General features: G+C 43.7%; 1 long non-coding RNA gene across 1 annotated transcript; it reads left to right on the plus strand.

Annotated features, from left to right (window-relative positions):
- The first annotated feature begins 2,958 nt into the window (after positions 1–2,958).
- Positions 2,959–22,011, plus strand: LOC144670412 (uncharacterized). The gene is made up of 3 exons (XR_013573868.1): positions 2,959–3,456; positions 3,784–3,881; positions 20,185–22,011. It is a non-coding gene; the product is annotated as an uncharacterized LOC144670412 (long non-coding RNA).
- Positions 22,012–23,902: the final 1,891 nt, after the last annotated feature.

A 23,902-nucleotide genomic window follows, 5' to 3' on the forward strand; every position in this document is an offset into this window, starting at 1 on the left:
TCCCGAAGATATAAAAAGTGAAGGTGAGAGATTTCCTCATTCTTTGTGAAAGTGTGAGATTGTGAAAATCTCTGCAAGCAGGACTCTGCTCTATGGGCTGTTCCCAGGGACACACACTGAGACAAACATCAACTGCAGCTGGAGGATCATCAGCTCGGTGAAAGACACCCTTTGGTCTGCCTGAAACTTGTTGGTCTTCCCCGGCTGGCTGTTGCAGACTGGCACATTCCAAGGTCCAGGGATATATACTGAGGGAAGCACTAAAGCTTGGGGCAACCGCCGCAAAGGCGCCATGGGGAAAGGTCGCTGTCTAAAGCCTTTCTGCCATAGTGCACCAAAACAAAAATAAAAGTAGCTGGAAAAACTCACCAGGTCTAACAGCATCTGTGGAGAGGAACACAGTTAACGTTTCGAGTCCGTATGTCTCTTCATCAGAACCGAGGGAATATTGGAATGTGGTGCAATATTAGCTGGTAGAGGGGGGTGGGACAGGTAGAGCTGGGTGGAGCGCCAGTGATAGGTGGAGGCAAAAGAGAGATTGCCAAAGATGTCATAGACAAAAGGACAAAGGGGTGTTGATGGTGGTGATATTATCTAAGGAATGTGCTGATGGTGACATTAAGGGTAGAAAGCAGGACGAGCAAGTGACAGATGGCACTAGTGGGGTGGGGTGGGGGGAAGGGATCGAAATAGGCTAAAAGGTGGAGATGAAACAATGGATGGAAATACATTTAAAAATAATGGAAATTGGTGGGAAAAGAAAAATACATTTAAAAAGATATAAATTATTGGAAAAGGGGGGATCGGAAAGGGGGTGGGGATCGAGGGGAGAGTTCATGATCTGAAGTTGTTGAACTCAGTGTTAAGTCCAGAAGGCTGTAAAGTGCCTAGTCGAAAGATGAGGTGCTGTTCCTCCAGTTTGGAACGTTGCAGCAGGCCAAGAATGGACATGAGAGCAGGATGGGATGTTGAAATGGCAAGCGACAGGGAGGTCCGGGTCATGATTGTGAACAGACGGAAGGTGTTCCGCAAAGCGGTCACCCAGTCTACGTTTGGTCTCTCCAATGTAGAGGAGACCGTGTTGGGAGGGTGCAAGTGAAGTGCTGCTTTACTTGAAAGGAGTGTTTGGGCCCTTGGATTTGAGGAGGGGGTGGTGTAAAGAGGCAGGTGTTGCTCCTTCTGCAGTTGCATGGGAAGGTACCATGGCAGCGGGTGAAAGTGTATGGGATGATGGTGGAGTGGACCAGGGTGTCCTGAGGGGAGCGGTCCCTATGGAATGCTGCCAGGCAAGGTGAAGAGAAGAAATGTTTGGTGGTGGCATCATCCTGGGGTTGGCGGAAATGGTGGAGGATGATCCTTTTAATGCTGATGGGGTAAAAAGTGAGGACAAGGGGTACCCTATCATGGTTCTGGGAAGGAGAGGACAATGTGAGGGCAGAGGCACGGGAAATGGGTTGGACACGGCTGAGGGCTCTGTCAACCACCGTGGGCAGGAAACCTCGGTTAAGGAAGCAGGAAGACATGTTAAAATCAGTGTTTTGGAAAGTGCCATCATCAGAACAGATGCTGTGGAGACGAAGGAACAAAGAGAATGGGATGGAGTCCTTAAAGGAAGCAGGGTGTGAGAAGTTGTAGTCGAGGTAGCTGTGGGAGTCGGCGGGCTTGTATTGAATTTTGATGAACGATCACCAAAAATTGAAACAGGGAGGTCAAGGATGGGAAGGGAAATGTCAGTGATGGACCATGTGAAAGTGATGGAGGGGTGGAAATTGGAAGCAAAATTAATACATTTTCCAAGTCCAGACGAGAGCATGAAGCGGCACCAACGCAGTCATCGATGTACCAGAAAAAGAGTTGTGGGAGGGGGCTACCAGAAAAAGAGTTGTGGGAGGGGGCCTGAGTAGGACTGGAACAAGGAATGTTTCATATACCTCATAAAGAGACAGGCATAACTGGGGCCCATGCAGGTACCCATAACGACACCTTTTATTTAGAGGAAGTGAGTCACGTTCAAGGAGGAATTGTCCAGTGAAAGTACAAGTTCAGCCAGTCAGAGGAGATTGGTGGTGGATGGGGATTGTTCAGGCCTCTGTTCAAGGAAGAAGCGGAAAGCTCTTAAACCATCCTGGTGGGGGATGGAGGTTGATAGGGATTGGACATCCATGGTGAAGAGGATGCGGTTGGGGCCAGGGAACTGGAAATTGTTGATTTGATATAGGGCACCAGATGAATCATGGATGTAGGTGAGAAGAGACTGGAGAAGGGGAGAGAGAACGGAGTCAAGATGAGAAGAAGTGAGTTCCATGGGGCAAGAACATGCTGACAAGGTCAGTCTACCTGGACAGTCCTGTTTCTGGATTTTTGGCAGGCGGTAGTAGCGGGCCGTCCGAGGTTGGGAGACTGAGGTTAGAAGCTGTGGAGTGAAGATATCCAGAGGAGGTGAGGTCAGTCACAGTCCTGGAAACAATGGCTTGATGTTCGGTGGTGGGGTCATGGTCCAGAGGGAGGTAGGGGGAGACGGCCATAATACAGTTAGTATTGAGTAATTGACTCTATGATCAATGGTTTTATTACGAGTGAGCATAATGGAATACAATTCAATTACAAATTTCAAAAATGTGAAAACTAAAAAATACTAATATCCGAGATTGTAGAAAGTGTAAATTTAACGGGATGAGAGACAGTTTAATAACAAACAATCTGCAGGGGATGGACGCAAAATGAATATCGAAATGGGACAAACAGAGATTCAAACGCGCGAATGGTCCCCGCTTCTGCTACACGTCGACTCGCACCCAACGCCCCTTTCCCCCGGGGCGACACAGGTTCGGAGATTTTGTTCTCTCCGTGATGAGATTGAAATGGGCAAAATTCCCATTGATTTTAGCGGCTGAATTGCTGCGGAAATATGCGCATGCGCAGTATAAGCCCGCCCCCCCCCCAGTGTCGTCACAATGAGGATAACAGCGCATGCGCAACCCTTCCCCCAACAATGGCCGAGAGCGTCATTCACTCAGTGAGCGGAATAGGGTTTAATTCAGCAGCGATCGGAGACATCACCGCCCCAGAGGGAAGTGAACAAACAGCATCTGCTTAAAGCAGCGCATCGGTTTGGAGCCGCGTCCGCAGATATGCTCAGAGATTGGCATTGAGTGTCCGGGCAGCTGAGGCGGAGGCGGCGGCTGTTTTTAATGGGCTCCCTGGAACACGAGCTGCTCCCGGAACATGGAGTGAGCGGGGGGAAGGGAGAGGCCATTCTCGAGCAGTGTCTGGACAGAGTGAGAAGAACTCGCCATTGAAGATCATTGCTGCTTTCTCTCCCCAAACCCGAGTGAAGCTTCCTGGCTTAGTTCCGGCTCCCACTGCCCCTTGTTATTGGACAGAGAATGGCAGGGAAAATAGCCGCACAGTAACAATGTTTCCAGTTAAACAAAGAAGATCAATTTCAGGCACCAGGTGAGAAGTGTGAAAGAGACATTTTAAACTGTACCTGCTTGTTTCCGGGTGTACAGTTAGTTCAAAGGGAGCTGTAAAGAGAAATTTGACCCTTGCAAAGGTCACTTCTCCATCAGATAGCCTAATTCAAGGAGCAGTGCACAGGACAGGTTGTCTCTGCAGGTCACAAACTTGTTACAAATCTACTCAAAAAAACAGATGAGTAGAAACTGATTGTTCCAGTACTGCGTGTGCTGCTGGTTTTGCTCTGTTGATTCTTCATAATAATTATTACTTGAAAAAAATACATTTATCACTTTTGTACCTTCTACTTCACCTATTCTTCAGGTAAAGGAGTTATGTTTTCTGTGTGCATGGAAAGAATTGAAGGAACCAGATGATTCCTCGAAACAAGGAAAAGTGCAGCCTGATGGTTCCAACTCACAGTGAGTACAATATCACTCACAAAGCACAGAGATACTGCCAGGCCTTTAGGCCAAAATGAAACAGTATAGAGACCCACATAGGTCCAAAGGTTGAGAGGTGCCCTTTCAATAAAATATTAAAACAGAGCATTGGTGGGAGAAGTTGTTTCCATTGCACTCCAACCTAGTACAACTGAGAACTAGATACATCAATCCCAGGGCAAAAGCAAACCCACTATTATTTTTAAGTACACAGTGTCACCTTGTCCACAAATTAAATACCAATTATTAACTCCATCAGACAACATTTACCCTTTTGTGAGATACAGAATACATTGCTGTTAGGTATCCCAGAGTGTAGACCGGGCTACAGATTAAATACCAGTTCCAAAATCTCACTAAGTGTTAGACGAGAACATCGAGTTAAAGTATCAATTTCCTTTTAAAAACTGCACAAATTACACACCAGGCCATGTATCAGATCGATGTATATGTTATCATTTCAATTTGTTTTCACAGAGATACAAATTGAACAGCACTACAGATCCCATACAAAACTACTGAATGTAACCTATGGCTGTGAAAGAAAACATTGAATAAATATTTTACAAGAAAGCAAAGGTTAAACAAATATTGATACCATAATTTATGAAATCCCAGTTACATTCAACACCAGAGATGCATAGATAGAGAATAAATCCAAAACTCATTCACCCACCTAGAAACAGACATATAAACAATAATTCCAAGCACACATTCAATCTAGAGATTGAAAAATACAAAATTAAAGCTACTTTCATATACACTGTCATTGACAGAAAGATGCAGAATATAGTCCACTGTCATATACAGTACCAGGAACTGACAAAGGTATCACAAAGTCCACACTCACTTATTGTACCTGAGATTGATGGCCAACAATAACTAATTCACATTGAGCAGATAAGATTGAAAAATATAGAATACAGGTTTGGAAGGTGCTGTCTAAGGAGGCTTGGTGAGTTCCTACAGCTCATCTTGTAGATGGTATACACTGCTGCTACTGTGTGTCAGTGGTGGAGGGAGTTAATGTTTGTGGATGTGGCACTAATCAAGCAGGCTGCTTTGTCCTGGGTTGTGTCAAGCTTCTGGAGTTCTGTAGGAGATGACTGATACAGAAGGAATAAGGCATTCACATGCAACATAAAAGACTGACAGAAGCAGGTTGAATGCAACAGTATTACACTCCACAGGAAACGGAAAGAAAGCAAAGAATAAAACACACTTTTCATTTCACAGCAGAAAATTTGAAGCAAATTGAATAGATCAATCACAGGATCAAAGAATTGCATTTATGTAGCTCATCCTGCACTCGTACAAAGTACCACAACTGACAGATACAGACAGAAAACAGCATTTGGATACAATACCAGAGACTGATACATACAAAATGAATCAGGTACACATATAATTATTCAAAGACTGATGGCAGCAGAATTAACATTAAACTCTCACTCACTTCCAGATACTGGCAGCTTCAGAATGAGCTCCACATTCAGTTGTAATTCTGGGGACTGACAGATGGAATGGATCACAAAATCACATTCATTTCCACAGACTGATGGGTACATAATTCATCTCATATTCACACACAGTAGCAAAGACAGATACATTATTAAAAACTCTTTTGCAAAAAGCACACGAGACTGACAGATACAGAACTAAATTAACTGTCCCATTCAGTACCAGAGAATGGCAGAAAGAGAAAATAATCCACACTGACACACATGACCAGAGTCTGTCAGATACAGAATATATCCCACACTCTCATCCCAAATCAGAGACTAACAGATGGAGAAGTAAGGCCATAACAACACAGCCTCAATGAATGACAGTTACAGAATTAACCTAATAATGGATGAGAAATGGAGAGATGCAGATTGACTCTCACACTTGCTGAGTCCCAAGGGCTTATGATCACAGAATGAATCCCACAGTCACACAGAACAGTGGCAGACAGTGAATGTGACCACACTCACAGAGCGGAGACTGGGAGGTACAGATTGACATCAGGACTTGCATATAGAAGCAGAGACTGACACACACACAATAATTCTCTCTCACACATTCAGTCCAGAGATTGATAGATGCAGAGTGAACCCTATTGCTCTCACATGGTACAAGATTTGCAGATAGAGAATGAATTCCACCATCTCACAAAAAAACAGTGACAGATATTGAACAAATCTCACTCATGTACAGTTCACAGAACTAGAAGTTACAGCATGAATCCCAGAATTGCATTTAGTACCAGAAACAGTCAGATATAGAATTATTACAACGAGCGCATTCATTACCAGAATATGATAAAGGCATACAATTATCAGCTAATGAATTAGTCCAAAACTCTCATGGTGAAGCAGAGAATGATGAATACATAATGAATCCCACAACCATTCACTTGCAGTGACTGGCAGATACAAAATGATTTACATGCTCACAGACTGAACCAGTGATGAGCAGATACTGAACAAATGTATTTCACACATAGAGCAGTTACTAATATTGTTTGATTTCTTCTTTGGATGTTTGTGTCACTAGAAAGTCCAGGAGTTTTGCTCCTCCCCAATTGTCATTATGAAGGCGGTGGTGGACTGCCTTCTGTCTAATGCTGTCTGTCATCCATAGGTGTGGCAAATTTGTTGTTAGGTAGCAAGTTCCAGGATTTTGACCCAGTGATGATGACTGAATGGTGACATATTGTCAAGTCAGGATGGTGTTTGAATTGGGGGTGACTTTGCAGGTGGTGTTATTCCAGGCACCTTCTGTACATGTTCTTCTAGGTATAACAGGTTGCGGGTTAGAAGGATGCTGTTGAAGTAGTCTTTTTCAGTTGCTGCAGCTGATCTCGTAGATGGTACGAACTGTGTGAGAGTGGGGGAGGGAATGGACTCATGAATTGTGTGTCACTCAGATACTTTATCCAGAATATTATTAATCTGCATGAGTGTTGTTGGGATTGCGCTCAGTAGTGGAAAGTATTTAATCACACTTCTGACTAGTAGGTTGTAACTCACAGAATAGGCTTTAAGGAGTGCAAAGGTCAGTTACTCACTGTGGACCTGCTTTGACCTGTTCCTGAAGCTGTAGTAGTTGTGTGGCGAAGTAAGATTAAACCTTTCAATCATTTACCATAAACTAACAGGCACAAAAAAAAAGATGGTCACACTCGAGCGAGATATCCCATTGTAGGGAAAAAGCCACACTCACTTATCATAGACGTGCAGGCAAAGCACAAAACCCACAGTCACATTTCAATTATAAAGAAGTCCATAATAAAATCAACTTTCACAGGTTTTGAACAGACAGGGAAATGAATACAAATGTTCACCAATCAGACACAGACACCGAATCATAGCAACATCTACATTCTACAGGTTAAAAGATTCACAGTAAAACCTACATCTCATTAAAAAAATGAAGAGGTACTGAATAAAAACATATTCTGTTAACGTAACTGACAGGTACAGAATTAGATCAACATTCTCATATCAGACACACACAATTGCAGAGTTAAATCTAAAATAACATCTAACAAATTGATAGGCACAGAGTGACCGCACATTCACTTGCCAGAATTTAAAAGGTACAGGAGAAAAACCTTTCTTCCATACCAGAGACTAACTTGTACAGAGAAAAATAGACACTCACCTAGCTGTAAATGACAGGTGCAGAAGAAGATCCTGATTCACATACTGGAAACTGTCAGGTAAAGATTAAAGCCAAAAATAACAAATTAGACAATGAGGTTCACAGCAATCCCATATTCACTTGTCAGAAATTAACATATAAAGAGTAAGGCCTTTTCTCCCACACTGGAAATGTCCAAGTACAAAGGAAAACCCAGATACATGTTTAAGAAATTGACAGACCAAAAGCAAAGCCAGCATTCACTACAGCAAAAAACGACAGGAACAAAATAAAATACACACTCATGTAACAAAAATAGGCAAAAATAATTAAGTCCACCTATCCAAAACTGAAACAGTTAAAATCTACAATCACACATCAGTAAGTGACTTGCACAATAAAGCCCAGATTCTCATAGCAGAAACAGATGGAGATAGAGCAAACTAATTCTCACTGAACCAGAAACTGGGCAGGACACAATACAGATTACACCCATTTTTCAGAAACAGACAGGTGGATATAAAATAAGGTACTTACATAAAAGAGATTGACAGAAACAGATTAAAGCACATTGCCCCACTTAAAAGTTTGACCGGTGCAGTATATAACCCAGTCTTTCAAAATACTGACTTGTACAGAGTGAAAACAACACTAACATGGCAGGAAATCACATATTTAATATAAATCCACACAGTCATACCACTTACTGACGGTTATAGAGTTAGATATAATAAATCAGGAAATGCATACGATCATAGCAGAGTCTAACAGATAGAGATTAAAATCCAGACACTTAGCAGGAACCAAAAGTTACAGGACAAAGCCCACAATCACATATCGGACAGTGAGGGAATCAGAGTAAAACCAACATTGACATAGATGAGACAAATTGGTCGTATGAGGAAAGGTTGCTCGATTTAGGCCAATACTCAGTGGAGTTGAGAAGAATGGGAGGTGATCTTATTTAGAAATATAAGTTTCTGAGGGGACTTGACAGGGCAGATTCTGGGAGGACGTTCCCCCTCATGAGGAGTCTAGAACTATGGTCCACAGCTTATAATAAAGTGTCTCCCATTTTAGACTGCAATGAGAAGGATTTTTTCTCCCAAAGGATGATTAGATTTTGGAATTCTCTTCCCCGGAGAGCAGTGGAGGCTGGGCCTTTGAATAAATTCAAAGCTGTGTTGGACTGATTTCTGATTGACGAGGGAGTCGAGGCTTTGGGGGCCAGGCAGGAAAGGTCACAGTTATATCAGCCATGGTCTTATTGAATAGTGGAGCATATTCAAGGGGCTGAATGACCTACTCCTGGTCCTATTTATTATGTTCTTAAAAAATAAGATTAAATGTGAAATTGCATGAGAGAAGTTAATAAGAATAGTGTATATCCCACAATTACATGACAGAAAATGATAGGCAGACTAAAACCCACACTCATAACAGAAAATGGCAGGTAAAGGGCATGCTCACACATCAGATACTGACCAATTCAGTGTAAAAGGCACATTGACATTCCAGAAATGGAAATTATAATAGCATAAAATGCCCACTCATCTCAAAACAAAACAAGAGATACAGACTAAAACCCACACTCTCAAACTACAGAAAGACACAATGTGAAACTAAACTCACCAGCAAGCAACCAACTTGTTCAAAATAAAACACTTACATCATCCCTGTTAATTTCGAGTATATGTGTAAGGCCATCACTGGCTCAACAGGAACTGACAGCTGCTTTGTACAACACACTCACACCTACCAAACCTGACAGGTAGATTGTCAAAGTCACATTCACATATGAGAAACTTTTAGACACAGGGAGTTTAAAAAAAACACTCATTCACACATACCCGACACTGCCAGAAACACAGTAAAGCCACACTCAAAATAAGAAACTAGAAGCTACAAAAAAACACCCAATTATGCCAAATATTGATATGTACAGGGTAAAAAAAACCTTCACATATCAGAAATGAGCATGTGCAGACAAATTGCACACCATACCACAGACTGCGAAATATGGAGTAAAAAAAACACTTTCCATACCAAATACCAACAGTACAGAATAAAATACAAAATTACCTACTGACAGACAAGGAGTAAAACCCACACACACACATCAGTGATTGATGGAAACAAAACCTGCATTCACTGAACAGAGATTGGCAAATACAAACAAAAACAGATTGTCACCCATCAGGAACTGACAATAGCAGATGAAAAGCCACATCCACATTTGGGAGATGGAAAGAGACAGAGTCAAACCCACACTCATGTAGCAGAGACTGACAGGTGCAGATTAAAATACAGACTGACATAGGAGAGACTGACAGGAACACAGGATAACACGTCCTTTGAAGCTGCATGGTGTGGAGATTTAAAAAAACATAAATTGGAGATTAATGTTATGAATTAATTGTTGTAATCAACTGCCACAAACTGACATAGATTAAAAGCTTTATCCAAATATCAGTTACTGATTGGCCACATTCACATAGCTACAGAGGACAAATATCTGAAGAGACAGAATAGAAATCCAATCGCTGAATAGCGGGAAAGGGAAGAAATTAGAAATGTGTGATCCATTTCACTGCTGAATGTGGACTACAAAATTCTGTCCAAGGCCATTTTCAATCGGCTCTGGGGCTGGTGATCCACCCTGACTAGACCTGCGCTGTACATGGCAACAAGATCTCTGATAGCCTCTCACTACTCAGGGAAATAATTGCAGGATGGGGGCGGCAGGAGACCGACCTCATCAGCTTGGGCCAGGAGAAGGCCTATGGCAGAATATCACACACCTACTTGATGGATCTGCCCTCCAAAATGGAGGTTGGAGAGGGAATCTGCAGTTGGGTCCAGCTGCTCTACATAAACCTCAGTAGTGCAGTTTCAGCCAATGGGTGAGAATTGGAAATCTTTCTGATAAATCTGAAGCACTCTCTCCCCTCTCCTGTTCATATTTTGCAAAGAACATTTTGCTGAGTCCATCAGGAAGGATTCGGGTATAAGAAGGGTGACAATCCCAGGCAGCGGAGGCACTCAGGTCAAAGCCTCCCTGTACATGGACAACGTCATCGTCTTCTGCTTGGATCCACTGATAGTGTACAGACCTGTGATTGGTTCAAACTGGCCTCGGGAGCCAAGCTAAATTGTGTCAAGAGTGACGTCATGTTCTTTGGGGACCTAGGCTGACCATTCCTTTGTCCCCTTCACTGTCAGGTCAGGCTGCCTGAAGGTCCTGGGCATGCACTGGAGACTGAAAGGAGCAAGTAGCTATGGTCAAAGAAAAACTGGGCATGTGGGAGCGACGCTCCCCCTCCATCACTGCTAAGAAACTGGTCATCAGGTAATAACAATCTTGGTGTTGTACATGGTGCAGGTTTGGCCCTTTCATCACTCCTACACTGTGGTGATCACCCGAGCTTTCTTCTGCTTTATCCGGAGGTTGAAAATGGACCATGTTCACAGGGACATGGCATACAAACCTCTAGATAGATGGGGACAAAATGTGACCAACATCACCCTCATCCTAATGGCCCTGTTGTGTGTGGCAGCATCAAGATGTGCATAGACCCTCAGGAAGCAAACACCAAGTGTCAATATGTGCTGAGGTTCTACCTGACCCGGTGTCACGAGGATGGATCACTTATAGAAAATTTTATGCAGAAAAACATCTTTGAGGACAACTCCATCCAGCAGTGGTACCCACGTAATGATCTACAGGTACAGCAGGATAAGGCAATGGTAGATTCTGTCAGATAGCCTGCTCAGTGAACTATCAAAGTCTTTTGGCAGAAAGCCTCATCACCAGAACTTTCAAACAACCCCTAGGATGTAGCTTGGCTGGTGGTGAGAAAGGTCCTCCCCATCATGTCCTTCCTCCAAGCCCAAAGTCTCTCCCCTTCTGCTCATCACACTCGGTGGCTGTAGTGGAGAAGAGACCATTGTTCTGCACCTTCTGGGATGTACCTTTTCCAAGAAGGTCTGGCTAGAGATGCAGTGGTGTTTGTCGAGGTTCATCCTGAGCAGCTCTGTGATGTAGGACTCAGTGATCTATGGCCTGTTCCCAGGGACACACACCAAGATAAACATCAACTGCAGCTGGAGGATCATCAGCTTTTGGTCTGCCCGAAACTTGCCTATCTTTTGAGTGATATAGACTGGCATATTCCAAGATCCAAGACTATGTGCTGAGGAATACATTAAAGCTTGGAACAGCCACCACAGAGGTTCAATGGGGAAATGTCACTGCTGAATGCCTTTCACCCATAGTGCACTGAGGGCCTGAAGAATTTTATAGCACCCCTGGGGCTGTATGCCTGACATTGATTGTACTTTGTGAATATCATGAGTAACAGAAATTAGATTGAAGCACCTCAGAGAGGAACTTGCTGCGTGAAGGCAAGTTGAGTTCTGTTGCAGTTTCTGTAATGTTTCAGTTTGAAAACAATTGCCCTTGGGCTGTATTCCTGACATGGAACATATATTATAAACATCAGGGGAATTACAACTGTGGAAAGGCACCTAGGGGTGGGGACAAGTTGAACTTTGTTGCACTTGCGGTAATTTTCAAGTTGAAATGGTTTACAATGTACTCCTATACGTTTTATGAATAAAGTATATTTCTGGAGGCAAAAAAAGAAGAGAAGGAAACAGTTGCCAAGAAAGGGTGAAAGAAACCTCTGAGTAAAGGGCAGGAATGTTCAGGAAAATTTGGGGAAGGAGAGTTACGCCATCTACATCTACAAAGTGATGAAGCAGGTTCACCCCGACACCGGCATCTCCTCCAAGGCCATGAGCATCATGAACTCGTTCGTGAGCGATATTTTCGAGCGCATCGCGGGTGAGGCTTCCCGCCTGGCCCATTACAACAAGCGCAGCACCATCAGCTCCCGGGAGATCCAGACCGCCGTGCGCCTGCTGCTGCCCGGGGAACTGGCCAAGCACGCCGTGTCGGAAGGGACAAAGGCGGTGACCAAGTACACCAGCTCCAAGTAAAACCCCACAATGGACTGAAAAACATTCAAAACACAACGGCTCTTTTAAGAGCCACCCACAATCTCTCTGAAAAAGCTGCACCATCTTTTCCCATATTGAGTTACTGATAAATATCTTGCTGGAGGAATGTAGGTCAATTTTCCAATGCTTTCCAATCCGATCACACATTTCTCCAAAATGCAGTTTCTCTCCCAGCGGAATGTCTGTTTCTCTATTCAGTGTTTGTGATGTAAACTGAACATTGGTCCCTGACCCTTTGTCCAATTTCTTGCCTCACCTGTTAATGTTCCACCTCCTCCCACTCAGTTAAAGTGGATTTAAAGGGAATGTGTCAGCCTTCTCCTTTTCCAGTGTGTTTCCTTATTGGGAAACGTTAATTCATTAACCTTTAACCGCTGGGGTGCAGAAACTTTAATGTCACTTTCTAACTTCTTACACCAGAAGCCTGGACTCTGGATTCACTCCCTCGGCTGCTCCTGTCACCAGGCACCAATCTCTAATCTGTGATGTGTTATCTTTACAATGATTGAATTGGACTGGGTCCCATTACAGAATGTTGTGAATGGGTCTTCCTACCTGCCCATGACAGATTGTTCCTTCGATGTGAAACTATCAAACTGAATTGGGAGTGAATTTTAAAACCGAAGCAAAGTTTCACTAAAGTGGTCCCTGGGATGTGGTGATTGTCCTACGATGAGATGCTGATCAAATTTGGCTTTTTTTTCTCTCTAGTGTTTGGAAGAATGAGAGGCGATCTCATTGAAACTTACAAGATTCTGAATGGGGCTTGATACGGTAAAAACTGGGAGATTGTTTCTGCTGATGGGGGAATCTAAAACACGAGCACTGTCTCAGATAATGATCATTTAGGACTGAGATGAGGGGAAATTTCATCACTGTGAATCTTTGGAATTCTCTGCTCAGGGTTTCCAATGGCAGCTTCCTATGTAAACATGTCATGCTGCAGTTCACCAGCCTCACCAGTGGAGGTGTTGCAGTAATTCATCAAACCCCTGGAGTCAGACCACTCAGCACAGAGACTGGGATCTTCCTGTGCTCCATGTGTGGGTTTCAGTGCCTGGGTGAGAGCACCTCACTGAGCGCAGGCTGGGAATAGAGACTGTGTGCCTATGTGTCTCTGCACCACACCTGGTGAAAGTAGCTCATTCAGCACATACAGGGCTGGGATTTTCCTGTGCTCTCTCTCAGGCTCAGTTTACTCTGAGTGGATATCCCTCATTCTTTGGTTTGAGTTACAGCTTCTCTCTTACAGTTAGTCTGGGTGTTCCTGACAGAGCAGAATGCCCCTTTCCTGTCACACTCACCGCACATATTGAGGTGGATGTGCTGCCTCCCGAGATACAGGTGATCAAGAATTCACGTCTTCGCTACACTCGTTAACTTTACTGATCCCTAGTCCTTGAATCATCATTGGTTCCCCTCGAATATCAGGTACATTATCATCTTCACCTGCTATGAACACTGACCTGACAGTGGAAAGGCATTGGAGGAGAATGGTGAAGTCAACAGTGTCAAAGGTTGAGAAGGATGAGGAGGGATTGATCAGCTGGGTCAGGCTGCACTCGCCTGCTCCCATTCTAATCTTTCCAGAGTATCACCTACAATGGCTTCTCTTCCCAATCCTGCTCTGTTACCTCTGGAATCCCCCAGGGATCTATCCTTGGCTCCTCCTATTTCTCATCAATATGCTGCCCCTTGGTGACATTATCTGAAAACACAGTGTTAGTTATCACATGTATGCTGATAACACCCAGCTCCACTTCACCATCAGCTCTCACAACCCCTCCACTGTCATTAAATGATCAGACTTCTTATCTGACATCCAGTACTGGATAAGCAGAAAATTCCCCCAACTAAATATTCAGAAGACCAAAGACCACACTACAAATTCCATTCCCGGTCACTGACTCTATCCGTCTCCCTGGTCAATGTCTGAGACTGAAACAAACTCTCATAAACTCGGCACCTCACTTCACCCTGAAATGAGCTTCTGACCACATACCAGTTCCTTCACCAAGATCACCTATTTCCCGCCTGTAACATTGCACATTTTATTTTAATGTGAGTGTCGCTGGCTAGGCCAGCATTTATTGTCCATCCCTAATTGCCCTTGAGGCTCACATGTAGGCCAGACCAGGTAAGGACGGCAGATTTCCTTCCCTAAAGGGAATTAGTGAACCAGATGTGTTTTTACAATAATTGAAAATGGTTTCATGGTCATCATTAGACTTTTTTAAAAATTGAATTCAATATCCACCATCTGCTGTGGTGGGATTCGAACCCAGCATCCCCAGGACATTACCCTGGGTCGCTGGATTACCAATTTGGTTAATTACCAATAATTACCAACACCACTATGCCACAACCTTCCCATGTCTCCATGCCTCAACTCACCTGTACCTGAAACCTTCATCCACTGCTCAAACCCTCATCCATGCTTTTGTTACCTCTAGATTTGACCATTCAAACACACTCCCGGCCAACCTCCCATTTTTCACCCTCCAGAGAGTGAAGCTCATCCAAAACTCTGCTTCCTAGATCTGAGTTCACTCCAAATGGCGGTCACCCATCACCCCTGTGCACGTTAACCTACACCGACTCCTGGTCTCAATTATAAAATTCTCACCCTTGTTTTCAAATCCCTTCATGACCTCACCTCTCCCTATCTCTGGAATCTCCTCCAGCCCGACAATGCTCTGAGAAACCTGAGCTCCACTAATTTCAGGACATCCCTGATTTTAATCACTCCATCATTTGTGGCTGTGCCTTCAGCTCCTGGGCCCAAAGATCTGGAATTCCCTCCCGAAACCCCTCTGCCTGTATCTTGCTTTCCTCCTTCCCCTACCTGGATCCCATTCCCTCCATTTGTTTCCCCCTTCCTCTCCCCCGGGTTCCTCCTCTCTCGCCCTCTGGCTTTACGCAGTCCAGTTGCTGTTTTAATTGACATCAGTGAAATGTAGTTTCTGTATTTCCCACAGCAGTGACTACACTTTAAAAGGAATTCATTGTCTGTAAAGCTCTTTGGGATGTTCTGAGTTTGTGAAGGAAAATACATACATGCAATATTTTGCATTTTTCATAGAAACATAGAAAGGAGTCACAGAAAACACTGAAGAGGCCACTCAGCCCATTTTGTATGTGATGGCCGCACCCTCTGAAACCCGTCTACAGCCCTGCACCACTGAACGAGCCCCAACCCCCCTCCCATCAACACGGCACCCTCGGCTCCTCCTCCTGATCTCCTTCCCCACCCACTGAAACTCTTCCCCACCAGGTAAAACCCTTTCCCCAGCCTCTGACCCACTGGGAAAGGATCAGCTTTGTAATCTGAGGGCCGAGGATTCCAGTCCCTGTCTCGCTGCTGCTTCCAGCGAAATTTGGTCAATTCCCAGGAAGCCATGAAAAGTGAGCAATTCCCGCTGAATTCTCCTGCTCCCTCAATGGGAGTGAAGGAGATGCTCCTTCAATCTGCAACAATGTCCATCTTATTGAAATTTCAGCAGACAGGGTGATTTTTTTCCTGACTAACAAGGGAGTGAAATGTTATGGGGACAGGCGGAATGTGGAGTTGAGGCCGTGATCAGATCGATCATCATCTTATCAAATGGCAGAGCAGGCTCGAGGGCCTGATTGACCGACTCCTGCTCCGAATTCCTATCTTCATATGTTCGTACGTTCGAAAACATTCCTCTTCCCAACCCCTTCTCTGCCCCCTTAGCCACCAATCCTCCCTTTGAAACCCTTCCCCGCCCCATGAACCAATTCCCGACCCACTTTCCTCATCCCCTTAAACCCCTTCCATAGCCTTCACTCCTTCTCCCACCTCTGATATTTGTGAGGTAGCTTGCTCTGTGGATGGTCAGAGTGCTGACACCCTAAGACCCCTATCTTCTCTCAGTCCCTTCTTTATTGGGTTATTCTGAACTTTCAGAGATTCTCTGCAGTGATCCCCACTTCCCATTCCTTGCAATTCCCACATCTTCTCCCAGCCTCATTCATCCCTAAACACCTTGTCCTGGGACACACTGATCCTAAAGAGAAACAAGACACGGATATGAAGCTGTGATCAAAGCAGTAAGTTTTATTTCAGAGTACAGCCCATTATTCAGACAGCAGGAACACAGGGTCAGGGCTCACTGGACTGAAACAATCAAACAGCCTGTTTCCCAGGAACGAAGATTTCATGCAGTAAGAACTTGGAGAGCTCGGGCTGCTGGGAATCCATCACCGGATCTTTCACTGTATTCGAACACAACATATTGACTGGTCAGGTTCTCTAAAGAGAAACTCCCCAGTTTCCTCACAGGCCTTTTGAACAGTTTATCCTCCATTCACAAAGTAAGCCTGCCTGTACACTAAAATCCAAAATGAAGAATGAATTGAGTGATTGTTCTGTACACAGAGGGAGGGAGATCAATGTGAAAACATGAAGCTGACTCTATCAGTGTTACTGGAATGGCTCTGGATCACACATCAACCTCACCTCTTTTATTTTTAATTAAAACCCACACATCCCTCCCTCCCCTCGACCTGTACAAGACTCACTCTCTGTCCTGAAGGGCAGTCCAAGGGATTTTTCTCAGATTGGACCCCACCAGATCCACAATCTCAGACCAGAGAGAGTGAAATGAAAGATCGGACATTTATATCAAACCTTTCCTGTCATGAGAAGAGTCCAAAGAGTTTCACAGACTGGCGATTGCTTTCGAAGTATTGACACTGTTTTATAGGAAACATTGCAGCCAATCAGCTTTCAGCAAATTCTCACAAAGAGTGAATGAGATTTGACGGGGTGAGGAGTTTCTGGTCATGTTGGTTGAGAGAGTGATGTTGTTCCAAGACACAGGGAGAACTGCCAGCTCTTCAAATAATGTACCAGATATAACCTTTGGCATTAACAGGTAGACAGGGTCTCAGTTTAACTTTTCATCCAAAACATGACACCTCCAACAGTGCAGCACTCCCCCAGTGCTGGTCTGGATCTACTGGATTGGGACATCAACCCACAATTTGTTCACTCAACTCCCAACTGAGGCAGAGTGACAATGGATAAATTAACCACTTCTCTTATCGACACAATCTGTGTTCTCACACCCCAATCTGTGTGAAAGCTGCAGTATTAATCAATTTAAATAAACCTGTCTTAAACCCTCTTACTCTCACTCCTTGCCCTCATTATGAAAAGCTGACTCATGCCTGGGGATTGATCCCACAGACACCTCCAGTATCGCTCCGAATTCCTCATTCTTCACCTGTTAGACTGGACAGTGCGTGTGGAGGAAAGGGACTGAGGGAACTGCCGACTCTGTCCTCACACACAATCTGCACTCTCACACTGCAGCAGGTAGCAGCGATGGGGAGCAGCAACTGGGAGTTACTCCTCTGTGGTTCCTGGGTACTGAGGCCAATTACAGAGTCTCCCAACCGAGTAACTCATCCGGCTGTGATCCACCAACTCGGCACTGCCCTTTTCTTGCTGGTCTGTTTGGATCAGCCCTCAACACCCACCATCCCCTCCAGCCGCTCAGATAGTGACTAATCATTCAGGGAATTTACCTGTGCAACTGGTTTACATTAAATTCTTCAGTCTTTCATAAATAACAATTCAACCAATTATATTGTGATGTTCAAACAATTAAACTGTGAAATTCCAAGAGAGTAATGTAGTTTGAAAAGAATCCTCTCTGACCACTGGCTGTGAAGGGATTGGGGAAATGTGCTGGTGTTTACTATCAGGATGGAGAAACCCATTCCCTGCAGTCGGACTTGGCTGAGTCAGGAGCAGAAATTGAATCAGCAGGAAGAGAGTTTTCATTATCTTCCATGGAGTTCCTCAGAGTCAGTATCAGGATGCTGGAGTAGAAATGTTCTGTATCTAATCTCGGAGAGTTTGCTGTTTGTATAATCACACACACACACACACACACACACACACACAGAGTGAGTCACTCACTGAATTTATGGGGAAAAGGTGTTGCCCTTCTTCCTCTATCTTCATTTTCATGAGTGTAGCTTCAGGCAAGAGCTCACTGTGAGGTTAGCTTGCTGAATACCTGAAAGGAGGGGAAAAGCAGTTTTGAATGGCTACTGTTCCAGCGAGCCTGCCCCTCTTAAAGGGGAACTGCACTAATTGTAAGGAAGCTGCTGCCGATTTGCGAAAATTGCCTGTAAAACAAAGCACTCGAAATGGAGCAACACGGAAGAGAAAGGGATCCCTGGTTCTTGGATGCAGCTCTAAAGGCAACAGTCCAGGGTTTGGATGGAAGAGAGAGCCCACTTCTCTGCAGTGTATGGGGAAGTGTGGGGTGGGGGTGTTCTGTGCCGGAGGCCCTAAAGCAACACCATCAGACGGCAATTATGGTGGTCAGTTCCCAGAGTCTAGCCCCAATGAGCTGACAGCAGGGTCACCTGAAGCTCAATTCCCTCACTTTGGTCAGGAATGCTGATGTCATAGAGCACAGAAGAGTCCAAGCCAGCTCCGTGTAGGGCAATCCAGCCAGTCCCATTGACCTGCTCGATGACCATATCCCTGCATGTTTAATTCCCCCAAGTGTTCAAACAAGTTCCTTTTGAAACCATTGTTTATCTCTGCTTTTACTAACCTCGAAGGCAGTGACTTCCAGGTCATTACCACTTGCTGAGTCAAAAATAAAATGTGCTTCATTTCTCCCTCCCCCAAACTCTGCAACCCACCCCCCTCCCCATCCCCGTCCTCAATGTCTCTTGACATAATCTGTAAATCTGTGTACCTGAGTTCTTGTATGATTTGCTGATGGGAACAGGTTTTCTTGTCTACCTTATCTGACACTGTATTAATCTTGTCCACTTCTATCAAACCTACTCTCGATCTCCCTTTCAGCAAGGAGAACAACCCCAGCTCCAACCTCCAGCTTCTCCAACCTAACCTTCCAGCTGCAATCCCTTATCCCTGGAACCATTCCGGGAAATCTCCTCTGAACCCTCTCGGGGACCCTCACTTCATTCCTAAAGCATGGTGACCAAAACTGGAAGCAATAGTCTAATTGTGGCCTAACCAGGGCTTTATAAATGTTCATCATAACTTCCCTGTTTTTGTACTCAATACCTCTATTTATGAAGCCCAAAATTCCAAATGTTTTGCTAATTATTCTCAAAACCTCCTGCCACCTTCAAAGACCCATGTACATAAACCCCCACATCCCTATGACCTTGCATAGTATTTTGCACTGATTTCCTCCTCCTATCCCTTCTTCCAAAATGCATCACCTCAAACTTCTCTGTATTAAATTCCATCTCCCACTTGCCTGCCCATTCTACTAGTCTATCTCTGTCCTGTTGTAGTCGATTGGTATCATCCTGACTGTTTGCCACATCTTCACGTGACATTCCCTACACACCACAGCAGCCACCTCTCACACTGCTTCATACACCACATTCCCATCACTCACCCATTAGCAATCCCGGGCATTCAGGACTTGGGTCTAACATTCAGATGCTCCGCCTCAAACACTCAGAAATGCTGCCAACCTCGCACACAGCTCTCACAGACTTCACACAACTCCACCTCCTCCAACTGTGATACCCACATCACTCAAACACAAATCACTCAAACACTCAGCACGCTCACTGACATTCTCTATTCGATCTTTCACAGGACAATGTGATCCATAACCACAGGGAGCGGAGCAGAATCAGAGGAGGACATGCACGCCTGCATCACCTGAGCCCTCTGGAGGAGGCAGTGATCTGTATCATGGAAGCAGCTGTTACAGATGCCGCTGAATTGAATTATAGACAGCTGGTCTGGGTCCTCTGATGTATCCGAAGGAAAACTAGGTTTGAAATGCTAAGTACATAAATATGTCTGAAGTTGTACAATGTGAGGTGTGAAGAACATTTGCATTTTTAGAGAAACCAAAGTCATGAATTTCAAAGAGATTGTAAGATGCTACACTGAGCCAACAGAGGTTAAGCCAAACAGTGTGTTCATATTTCCCAAAGATTACTGATAATGGGAGTTCTATGGAAAATTTATATTATGGAAAAAGTTGCAAAGACATATTGGAACAATGGGATTTCCGTTAAAATGCGAGAAACCTGTATAAAAGAGATGAGGTTATATGTGAGAAGAAGGATTCTAAGGTCTAACAAGTGTGAAAAGCCTCCAGCCTCTATGCGCCAAGCTGCTGTCTCCAGGAACTGAAGCTAAGAGAATCCATTTTAAATATTGCTGTCCAGGGTATTGTCTGCTTTGCCGGGGTCTGTTGAAATCTCTGTTGTTTTACTGTTGCCTTACCGGAGGTGTAACTGTGAGCTAGATTAATTAGGGATTCGAGGAGTTATTATAGTCGTAATTTTTAGTCCTATGTATGTGCTTAAAATTGTTTATTTTATTAATAAACGTTTAAGTTAGGTTGGTAAAAACCCTCTAAGACTCAGTTGTCTTATTACTACTGAATTCAAGGCCCGCATCTCGAAATAAAAAATACAAATTGCAAGAACAGCTGTGGCAGGGTTTCAAGTTTCTGAGATTTGAGCAGCTCAGCATTTACCATCACTGTGCCATAATACATGTAAAAATGCAGGCAGCCACAGCAACTAGTACTCCATGGCAGCTCAGTTGGCTGGAAAGCTGGTGTGAAACAGATTGTTCTCAACAACACAGGATTCAATCCCCGCTCCAGCTGGGGTGGATTCAGGACCTGCCTCTTTACCTTTCCCATAATGGTGATTATGATGTTGTGGGTCAGTATGCCTGTGGGCAGAGAGCTCAAGAAGAAGCATTGGCTGCACTGTATCTTTTTCATGCAATTTATTTCTCCTGAAGTCCACTGAACTCCATTTGAAATAATTCCCACTGCTGTTCTATCTCATTGTCCAGTAATATTCTTTCCAGTTTATTTCTCCAAGTTGTATTCCCATCTCCTAATATTAAGCGTTTTCTATATATTACATTTCTGCCTTTCCTTACTAGAATCTTCTTCAATTATTGTATAAATTTCATTTGGCTGTGAGTATTATTGCCTCAATTTTCACTGAAACTTTAATGTTCTTATCTGTTCTGCTTCATGTTAAACTCCTAGATGCAGCAGTGATTCATCTCTTGTTGGGCTTCCGAGGTTCTGGGGAAGAAATGCTGCCTGAACGCAGGGTAACTACCCAATTCCAGTTTTCAACTTTCCTGACATCTTCCTGTCAAAACACTTGTTTTGAAATCTCCCATGATTTTTATGCTCTGAATTTTACTCATTCCATAGCTTTGTTTAAGTATTTCCCTCCAATGCCTTTCCAATATTATCTATCCTGTAGAATGGTATTTTTTGTGTTATTGAACCTGGATGGTCTTCACTCTTCCTTGTGCTTCACCCTGTGTACTGTATGGAGATAAGCTCCACAGATCAGGATCAACTCCCTGCCAGCTATTCAAAAGTTTCAGATGAGTTTGTAAACTGAATAAACTAATTCAGTTATAGAGATAGCCAGACAAAAATAAAGAAAAAAAAAAACAAGGTTAATCAGATATACCAAGCAAAACACATCACAGGCATGTGGACATGAAGAAAGCATCAGAAATCAGAGCAGGAGTAGACTACTCCAGAGTCTGTGCTGCCACTCAGTATGATAATGGCCATCATTTTACCTTATCTCCACCTTCCTGACCTACCCCCATATCCCTTTATCACCTTGGTATCCAAACATCTGTCAAATTATCTCTTCAATATACTCAATGCCTGGGATAAGAAATGCCAAAGATTCACAACCCTTTCAGTGAAGAAATTTATCTTAATCTTAGTCCATAATGGCTGAACCACAATATAAGACTGTGTCTTGCTGTTTTACATTCCCCAGGCAGCACATGTACATAAGCTGGTGGCTATATCGCTTAGTGATGATGTCATGAATTGAACCTAGGAGATGGGGAGGCAGAAGATGCAGCAAACATTGGAATGAAAAGCAAATGTTCCTCTGGATTTTAGCAAAATGTTACAGTTCTTGAAGCCACCGACGAAGCCTTGAACATCCAGGCCAACTTATTAAAAACAGGGAATGGAGAAGCTGAGCTCATCACATATAACGTGCTTGGAGCACAGGGTGGGTTCATGTGGAAACTGACCAGATGCATGAGCAATTTTGACAATTTATAAGGTTGACATGGGAAGAGAGAGAGAGTGACAGAGAGAGAGGGGGTGGGGGAAGGAACAGGGTGAAATAAAACATGACAGATTGAAGACAGAGGATTACAGAGTGTGAAGAAGAAAATAAATGCAACTGAGAGAGAGGAAGATAGATTCTTAGCAAGAGAAGATAGAATGAGACACAGTGAACGAGGTATGGAAAGACAGGAGGGAGAAAGGAGATAGTGGCAGAGAAGGCATAAGATGGAGAACGTGGAAGAGAGGAGAAAATGATAATCGAAGCAGAGAGAAGGGGGAGAGACCGAGGAAGTGAGATGGCTATAGAGAAAGGGGAGAGCGAGAGGTGCAGAAATAGTGATAGAATGAATTGGGACTGAAACAATCAGAATGGGAGATATAGCAGCAGTAGAGATGAGGGGCCTCGCTCTAATGTTTGGGGAATACAGTCTTCAGGATTCACCCACCTGAAGAATTAATTTCTCTCTATCCTATTTAATCCTATAATCAGCTCAAACATTTCCAAATATTATCTCTTAATCTGTTCTAGTTAAAGTGAGTACAAGACTAATCTACACAATCAATTCTCATTGTTTAATCCTTTGAGCTTCAGTATTAGTCTGGAGAAAGTGTGTCCTGCACCCCATCCTAAGCACCTTGAGGTGTGGGGTCTAGATCTGAATGCATCTCTCCCGGGAGATCTTCCTTCTCTGTTTTAGCATACATGGATGTAATTCATTTAGTTCCAACGATTTACCATTCCCATGTTTCACTGCTCTCCCCTCCTTTCTTTGTTAGATGTCTTGAAATCTACTTGGAATGACATTAATCCATGTGGTCAGTTTACCTGGTTAAAAACTGAGGCCAAGTAACAATCCAATATTTCTCCCTAAACTCTGTCATTACCTGAGCTTTTTTCTTGTGCATCCTTTTGAGACTCTTTCCATATTCTCATTTACCCTTTGTTGTTTCTGTGTCCATCGGATATTTTCCTATTTGCTTTTATATTCCTTCATAACTTAATCCTGGAACTTCTCTTTGAACAGCTGTCTAACCTCTTGATTTGTCCATTGATCATCCTCTCCTTTATTGTCAATGTCCTTCAGCACAGGCCTTTTACTTTAATTTCAGTTTTACCCTGATCCCTTTATTTATCCCGGGAATTTCACTATTGGATAATGGGTTCCTGTTCTAGCAGAATGTATTTTTCCTGTTGTTGTTTGATCACTGCTGTTCTAT

This window comes from Cetorhinus maximus, chromosome 31 (genome assembly GCF_964194155.1).
Source record: "Cetorhinus maximus chromosome 31, sCetMax3.hap1.1, whole genome shotgun sequence".
In the NCBI taxonomy this organism is placed as follows: Eukaryota; Metazoa; Chordata; class Chondrichthyes; order Lamniformes; family Cetorhinidae; genus Cetorhinus; species Cetorhinus maximus.